Source organism: Aristolochia californica, unplaced genomic scaffold, assembly GCF_029961685.1.
Source record: "Aristolochia californica isolate CCGP_79_NKW_82.1479 unplaced genomic scaffold, dmAriCali1.0.hap1 SCAF_7, whole genome shotgun sequence".
Classification (NCBI taxonomy): domain Eukaryota; kingdom Viridiplantae; phylum Streptophyta; class Magnoliopsida; order Piperales; family Aristolochiaceae; genus Aristolochia; species Aristolochia californica.
In genome coordinates this window covers 31575429-31582978 of record NW_027182268.1, presented here as the reverse complement: position 1 = coordinate 31582978, position 7550 = coordinate 31575429, and the positions used below count along the sequence as shown (strand labels likewise).

The 7550-nt window shown below is 40.3% G+C and overlaps 1 non-coding gene and 1 pseudogene across 1 annotated transcript; one reads left to right on the top strand and one right to left on the bottom strand.

The window, feature by feature from the left end:
• The first annotated feature begins 200 nt into the window (after positions 1-200).
• On the top strand, positions 201-2155 carry LOC137937312 (pyrophosphate-energized vacuolar membrane proton pump-like; annotated as a pseudogene).
• Positions 2156-7127: 4972 nt separating this feature from the next.
• On the bottom strand, positions 7128-7234 carry LOC137937919 (small nucleolar RNA R71). The gene has a single exon (XR_011109705.1). It is a non-coding gene; the product is annotated as a small nucleolar RNA R71 (small nucleolar RNA).
• Between the last annotated feature and the right edge of the window lie 316 nt (positions 7235-7550).

Below are 7550 nucleotides of genomic sequence, written 5' to 3'. Positions count from 1 at the left end.
AACAGAGAATTCCAGAAAATTACAGATTGCATTTGGGTTTTTGGCGGCGAATGTTTTCTCAAAGGTAAATTGCAGTTCCTATTTGTCAAGATCAGTGATCTTAGATATCTTGTGAGGTGTTGCGAGGTCAAAAGAGTGCACTGTTCAGTTTTGAAGTTGGGTTTCGAAAATTATGTCTTCGGGGACCTTCTTTGATTCATATGGATTCCAAGTTTGGGGATATTCCTGGTGCCTTCCAAACAATTGCTGAAATGCCCTGTCGAGATGTGGCTGTTTGGAACGCCATAATGGCCGGATTCTGCCAAAATGGGAAGGTAGTGGAAGCATTGGGTGTCTTTGAATGGCAAGACAGCAGGTGATGTGTCCTATCAAAGTGCCTGGTATCCTTCCAAGTTGTGCCCCACCCAATGATTTTTACTTGGGCAGGTTGATACATAACTACACGATAAATAATGGTTTTGAATCTGATGTTTTTGTGTCCAATGGATTGATTAATATGAATGCAAAATTGGGTTGGGAAGGAGAGGCCTACCAAGTATTTGATGACATGACATGCAAAGAATTGGTAACATGGCCTTCTATGATCAGTAACATGTCATTCTATGATCAGTGCATAGGCAGAGAATGTGACCCAATAACTGCACTGGAATATTTTTCAGTGGGATGACAGAAAGTGGTCTTCAACTTGATGTGTTAACTCTTCTAAGCTTGGCATCTATTGCCCCTCAGAGAGGGGACACTCAAAGTGGGCGGTCTTGTCATGGTTTCGTTCTCAGAAAAGGATGAACTACAGAGCATATGTTATGGAATGCTCTTGGTGCTTGCCAGATATATGTAGGAATGCTAAGAAGTATTCAGACAAGAGTAGGTTCAAATTCGAAATTGTGCAAATTGATATGGGAGGTGCAGCAGAAATTTTGCACTCTAAACAATGGGAAGGCTTCCACTGTCCGAGGCAATGAATGCCAACTTCTCTGCTGCTGCTACAGCAAGTCACCAGAGAGCACTATTTGCTCTTCGTGAGTCATCTCAGAAGAATTATAGCGACGTTACTGCTGCCAACTCAGCCCTGTGCATGATGTTGCTAATTCCTGTCGAACAGGCGCTGCCACAAATGTAATCTTTGGGCTTGCACTGGGATATTAGACTGTCATTATTCCCATTTTTGCTATTGCTGTCAGCATTTTTGTCAGCTTTATCCTTGCTGCCACGTGTGGCAGCTCTTGGAATGCTGAGCACCATTGCTACTGGTTTGGCCATTGATGCATATGGTCCAATTAGTGACAGTACTGGAGGTATTGTTGAGATGGCTGACATGAGTCACAAGATACGCGAAAGAACTGATACCCTTGATGCCATTGGAACCACTACTGCTGCGATTGGAAAGGGGTTTTCCATTGATTCAACCGCCTTGGGGTCTTTGGCTCTCTTTGGTGCCTTTGTGAGCCATGCTAAAATTTCCACAGTGGACGTTTTCACACCTAAAGTCTGCATTGGGTGGATTGTGGGTGCAATTCTTCCATACTAGTTCTCTGCCATGACCATGAAGAGTGTGGGAAATGCAGCCTTGCAGATGGGGGTCGAAGTTAGGAGGCTGTTGCACACAATTCCAGGATTAATGAAGGGAAGAGCAAAGCTTGACTATGCCAATTGTGTCTAGATTTCTCCCGATGCTTCACTGAAGGAGATAGTAATCCCCCACCCCACCCCATTGCCTGCTCTAGTGCACTTGTTGCCATCTCTGCTTCTAACACTGGCGGTACTTGGGATAATGCTAAGAAGTACATAGAAGTTGGTGCCTCTGAGCATGCACAGTCATTGGGCCCAACGGGTTCAGAATGCCTCAAAGTTGCAGTGATCGGTGACACTATTGGTGGCCCCCTATAGGACACATCCGGACCATCTCTCAACATCTTGATCAAGCTCATGGCAATGGAGTCCCTACTATTTGCTCTAGTTTGTTCACTTTTCGCATTGGTGGGTTTCTTTTCACATTGGGGTCAACAGATTATGGTGAATTGACTTGTTGACCAATCATGGTATATTGTTGACCAGAAATGCCTACTTGTTGCCAAAGTGGAGCAGGTGATAGGTTCAGATTGTGGGTTGAGCAACCCTATTGTTTAGATGCTTAACCGTATGGTTTTTTCTGCAACGAGTGATGTTAGTAAAAAAAAAATGCTTGCTTTTTAGGTGGAACATACGGACAACAGGTCATCCAGTGGGTTGCGACGGATATTGCGGATGCTACTTGGGAAGATGTGGAGACGTTCGGCAAACCTACCTAACCTTTGAGCTTGAGTTCAAGTTCGTTCTCCAGGGGGCATGTAATGTTATGAACTCAATAGTACGCCGAGTCATTCGGAGGCACCATGGCTGAGTCAATTACTTTGGCTAAGCCAATTATTTAGTTATTAAGTTACCTAGTAAGTTAATTCAATTACTTAGTCATTAAGTTACTTAGTTATTAAGTTAAGTGATCAAGTTTATTTAGAATTTCGTTGAGGGGTATATCTATAATTTTATACTCTTGAACCCTATTTAAGGGGGGAAATGAATGGGAAAGAGTAAGTCTTGATTTAGAGTAAACAAGGGAGCTCTAGGGTGTGCATTTTCCTCAACTAACCTAAGGATGTGCGTTCCCCTCAAAGAACTTAGGGTTACAAGTTTCCCTTGGAGCTTGGTTATCTCCTCCTCCTCCTCCTCTTTCTCCCATCTGAATCGTTGTTTGAGATCCGGGACCATAACAGGGTTGCTTTTGTAATATTTATTGTTTTTTTCATTTTACTTGTGTAAACTATTGATATCATATATTTGTAATAGATACTTCATCATCAGAGCCTTCTACATCTCAGCCATCTAGACCACATGCTTCACAGAGTCGAAGGCATGGACTTTATAAGGGTTTGGGTTTAGAGAGGGTCATTAAAAAGAAAGGGGGTTATGCTAGAGATCACTGTTCCACTAGACCTGGTAGATTTACATGATTGTGAGTTCACCAGCTTTGTTGAAAAAGAAATATGGAAGAGTCTTACATGACTCTCACAATAAGAAGTCTTGTAGAGCCAAAAAATTTATACAAGCAGATCTCATTGAATAGTTTCAGTTTAAAAGTGTTTTAGTTATGTTAGTCTTATATTTATATTGAGTTATTTAATTATGCTAGGACTTATCTTTTAAGTGTTAGAGATTGGGTGTAATTGGAACAATGGTAGTTTAATTGTAATTAGACTCTACTATTTTCCTCTATTATAAATAGGGGTTCATGTACTCTGATTACATCAAGTCAATGGAGTTTTTCTCTTTTCCATAAATTCAACATGGTATCAGAGTAAGTTTTGTGAGTTGACTCGGTAAACCTACCGAGATAATGTGATCCTTTTCTGATCTATTATCTCTAGCAGTGTAGGTTCGTATATTTTTTTTTCTCATTTTAGTCTCTATACTCATTGTTTGCTTTGCGTTTTCACCTCTATAATGAGCCTTTCATATTTCATATTATATATTGACCGAAATATATTCGAGTTTACTTTCCAAATTAAAATGAATTTTGGCAATCAGAGTTTTTAATAAGAATAAATCGATATTTTAAGTAGAAGAGGTCAGAGTACAAGAGAGGTTCAAGCACCAGAATAAAGCTTCAACTTCTGAGCTATTTTATACTATCAAGAATGAGACTTTATATGGAGAATTATATATCAAAAGAAATATCTGTAAGTCTATTTTCTTAAATATTCAAAAACATTCTATATCTAAGTTTTTTATATGGAAATATTAATCTTGGAAGAGTCAATGGTATGTTGCTAAAAAGAGAAAGAGTACTTAGTTCGGCCAAATTACAAAGACTAAAATCTATCAGATTATTTATCTCAAAAGAAGTACATTTTATTAAGATCGTTTATACTTTTATGAAACGTATTTAAGTCTAGTTTCATACGAATTTTTTTTATGTCAATCTGATATATATTTAAGGATATATTCCCATCGAAAGAATCAAAGGTCGTGTTGGTATCCTGTTGCATTGAAAAATTTGAATTTAAGCCAATTTTTTTGCATCACTTTTTGAGTTGTTACTATTGATCAACAATATCAAGAAAATATCTCACTTACCCCTTTTGTTGGTTACCGTCCACCACTGATGGGTTAGGTACTTGGCTTTCCGTAATTAACAGACCAGTCTTTTGGGTTGTATTGGCTAGACGTTTGACATGGTATCATAGCTAGGCACCACGTTCTGTGTTCGAATCCCAACAGAAGTGGTAGGGAACGTGAAACATGGTGCCCAACTCTAATACCATGTCAAACGCCTAGCCAATACAACCCAAAAGACCGGTCTGTTAAGTGCGGAAAGCCAAGTAGCTTCCCCATCAGTGGTGGACTGAACCACCCAGGTGGACGGAACCACCTAACTCTGACACCCACCGTTCTCGTTCCCTACCGCTTCACCCGGATTTGAACGCGGAATGTGGTGCCCAGCTCTAATACCACATCAAACGCCTAGCCAATACAACCCAAACTATCGGTCTGTTAAGTGCGGAAAGCCAAGTACCTAACCCATTAGTGGTGGAACCACCTAACTCTGACATCTCCTACCATCCTTTTTGACTCTCACATACCCCTTTGGGCCAACCTCTTGTGTGTTCCTTCGGCTGGTTTACCTTTTTATATATGGGTGTTCTTAAGTCCAATGAGACTTTAGTGATTATTGCCATCAGTGGTGGACGTAACCACCTAACTCTGACATCTCCTACCATCCTTTTTTTACTCTCACATACCCCTTTGGGCCAACCTCTTGTGTGTTCCTTCGGTTGGTTTACCTTTTTATATATGGGTGTTCTTAAGTCCATTGAGACTTTAGTGATTATTGCCTCTATTTTTGTTCAAAATTCTTTAAAATTGGTTTCTGATAGATGCCAAATTCTGACATGAGAACTAGGTTAATTAAAATAGCAGCCCTTATAATTGTGTTATAGGTGGTTATTTATCGGTTTTCAAATGAAACATGCATTTATTGAATTTGGCATTAATCACTACTTATATTGCATATTTTTCTCTCCTGAATTATATTTCATTGCTTTTAGGGTTTATTTCATTGCTTTTAATAAATTTTTATGGATTTAATTATGGAATTTCAGGAAAATTTTGTGTGGAGAAGGAGATATTTATAGAAATGCCATTAGTGAAAGGGGGAGGTGAATTTTAAGGGAAAATCGATTTGAGACCCGGGAAGGAAGGGGAGGAGAAAGAGGGAGCTCGAGAGAGTCTCTCAAGCTACTGCCGATCGGTCGAAGGGAAGACCCGAGAGGGCTCCCTCCAGCCGCCGTCAGCTGCGCCACCTTCGTCCACCATCGTCCGGCAATCGAGAACAGACCCGAGGAGACCTTGAGAGAGTCTCCATCACGGCGAGTTCAACATTGCCGTTTTCTGCTCCCCAGGCCTAGAGGTGACCCGAGAGGGTTCCTCATGCGCCGATTCCAGATTCCGACCACCCTCCGGTGTCGATTCTGCACTTCCGACCAGGACTCGAGAGAGCCGGTCAGAGAATTTTGGCTCCATTCCATCTTTCGCCGCACCACCTCCCTCGATGGATTTCTATTCTTCATCGCCGGTGTCGTCTCCACCTCCGGCCGCTCGCTCTTGCAATCCGAAACCCTCAATTTCTGGAAATCGTAGCAACCGTAAGAACGAAATTGCCGCCCGAGCGAAAGGAAGAAGAAGGGGAGTAATCCGTCATTTTATAATTTAATTAGTTTCCTATAGTTTGAATTTAGGTTTTGAATGCTTATTAAATTTGATATGAGAATTGATGTTTATTGAATATTTGTTTTCCGAATTTTTGAGTAATTAGCTAGTTAGGCAGGATTATAATTTAGGTTGGATTCTGGAATCTTAAATCCAATCTCTTATCCATGATTTAAATTAAGAGAATGATTTGTTGTGGAATGTTTGGATTAAAGTTTTAAGTGAATTGAATAGGAAACCTGAATTATACGTTTGCCCTATTTTGTAATTTTAGCATCATCACAATAGAAAATTGATTCTCTGCATTCTATTGTAATCTGATCTCTGTCATTAACTCTAGGCGCCCGAGAGGGGCTAGACGCAAGGATTGAGAATCTGGACTTGTGGTTATATGGCGCTCGAGAGAGCCACGAATCACAGTAAAATCCAGAGTTGACGTTTCCTGTTGTGCAAGTAGTTAATTATATCATTACTTGATAATTTAGGATATAATCAATGTTTAGTTCAGATTAATTCATCATATTTGGTTAGGCTAGTTGACTGAAGAATACACAAAATTTAGTCCTACCTGTGGATATGACCCTCGCTTACCGCTAGATTACATGAACGATTTGTACGCTTGCTAGGTATAAAAACCGCCTTAATTAAATGTCACATCAAGTTTTTGGCGTCATTGCCGGGGAAGCACGTATTAAGTGTATTTTTTTGTTCTCCATGGTCTTGGGTTAGATTTATTTTTCTGCTTTCATAATTTTATGTTTTTGTTTTATCTTGATGATTTTGTGTGGAGTTATTTTTATTTCTTCTAGTTAGTTCGTATTTTCAGTAGTTAGTTTGTTAGCATAATTTGATAGTTAGTTTTGTTTCTTTTTGTATTTTTATGCATGGGTGCTGCTCTCTAGGTGAACCATTAGCTCCCTTTGTTGAAGAGGTAGAACATAGTTGTAGGAAAACAGCAGAAGTCAAGTTAGGAACTACCATGGCCAATCAGGGTGAACCATCACAATTACCTACAACAGGTGACCGTAGAGCCCTGAGGGATTATTCTATCCCATCCCACTTCACATCACCTTCTTGCATTATATTGCCACCCATTACTGCCACCAGTTATGAGTTGAAACCGGGTGTGATCCAACTCCTCCCTACATTCTATGGGTTGGAGAAGGAGGACCCTTATTACCACATCAAGGAATTCTTAGATATCTATGCGACTTTCAAATTCCAGAATTTCTCCGATGACTCTATCCGGGTTAAGAATTTTTCCATTTTCAATTAAGGATAAGGCCAAGTCTTGGCTTAATTCCTTAGAGGTGGGCAGCATCACTTCATGGGACACATTAGTCACAAAATTTTTGTCCAAGTACTTTCCCATTCAGAGAACTACAACCCTTAGGAGAGAAATCTCCAACTTTATGCAGCAGGAGGGTTAATACTTTTATAAGGCTTGGGATAGATAGAAGGATTTGATCCGTAGGTGTCCGCATCATGGGTTTGAGAAATGACACTTAGTGCAATAATTTTATCAAGGTCTTACACCCAGGATAGATCCAGGGTAGATGCAACGAGAGGTGGGAGTTTGATGGGTAAGAGTGCTAGTGAGGTGTGAGACTTCTTTGAAACATTGAGTGATCAATCTCAGCAATGGGGTTCATCATTTAATGTTGATAGGAGATCCCACGAAGCCAAAAGAGGGGGTCTCTACGAGGTTAGTGAAACACCCATGCTCATGGCCAAGATTGAGGGGTTGACTAGAAAAATTGATGCCCTTATGGTGTCCAAGAGTTCACCTGCTCCTATCCCATCTACTG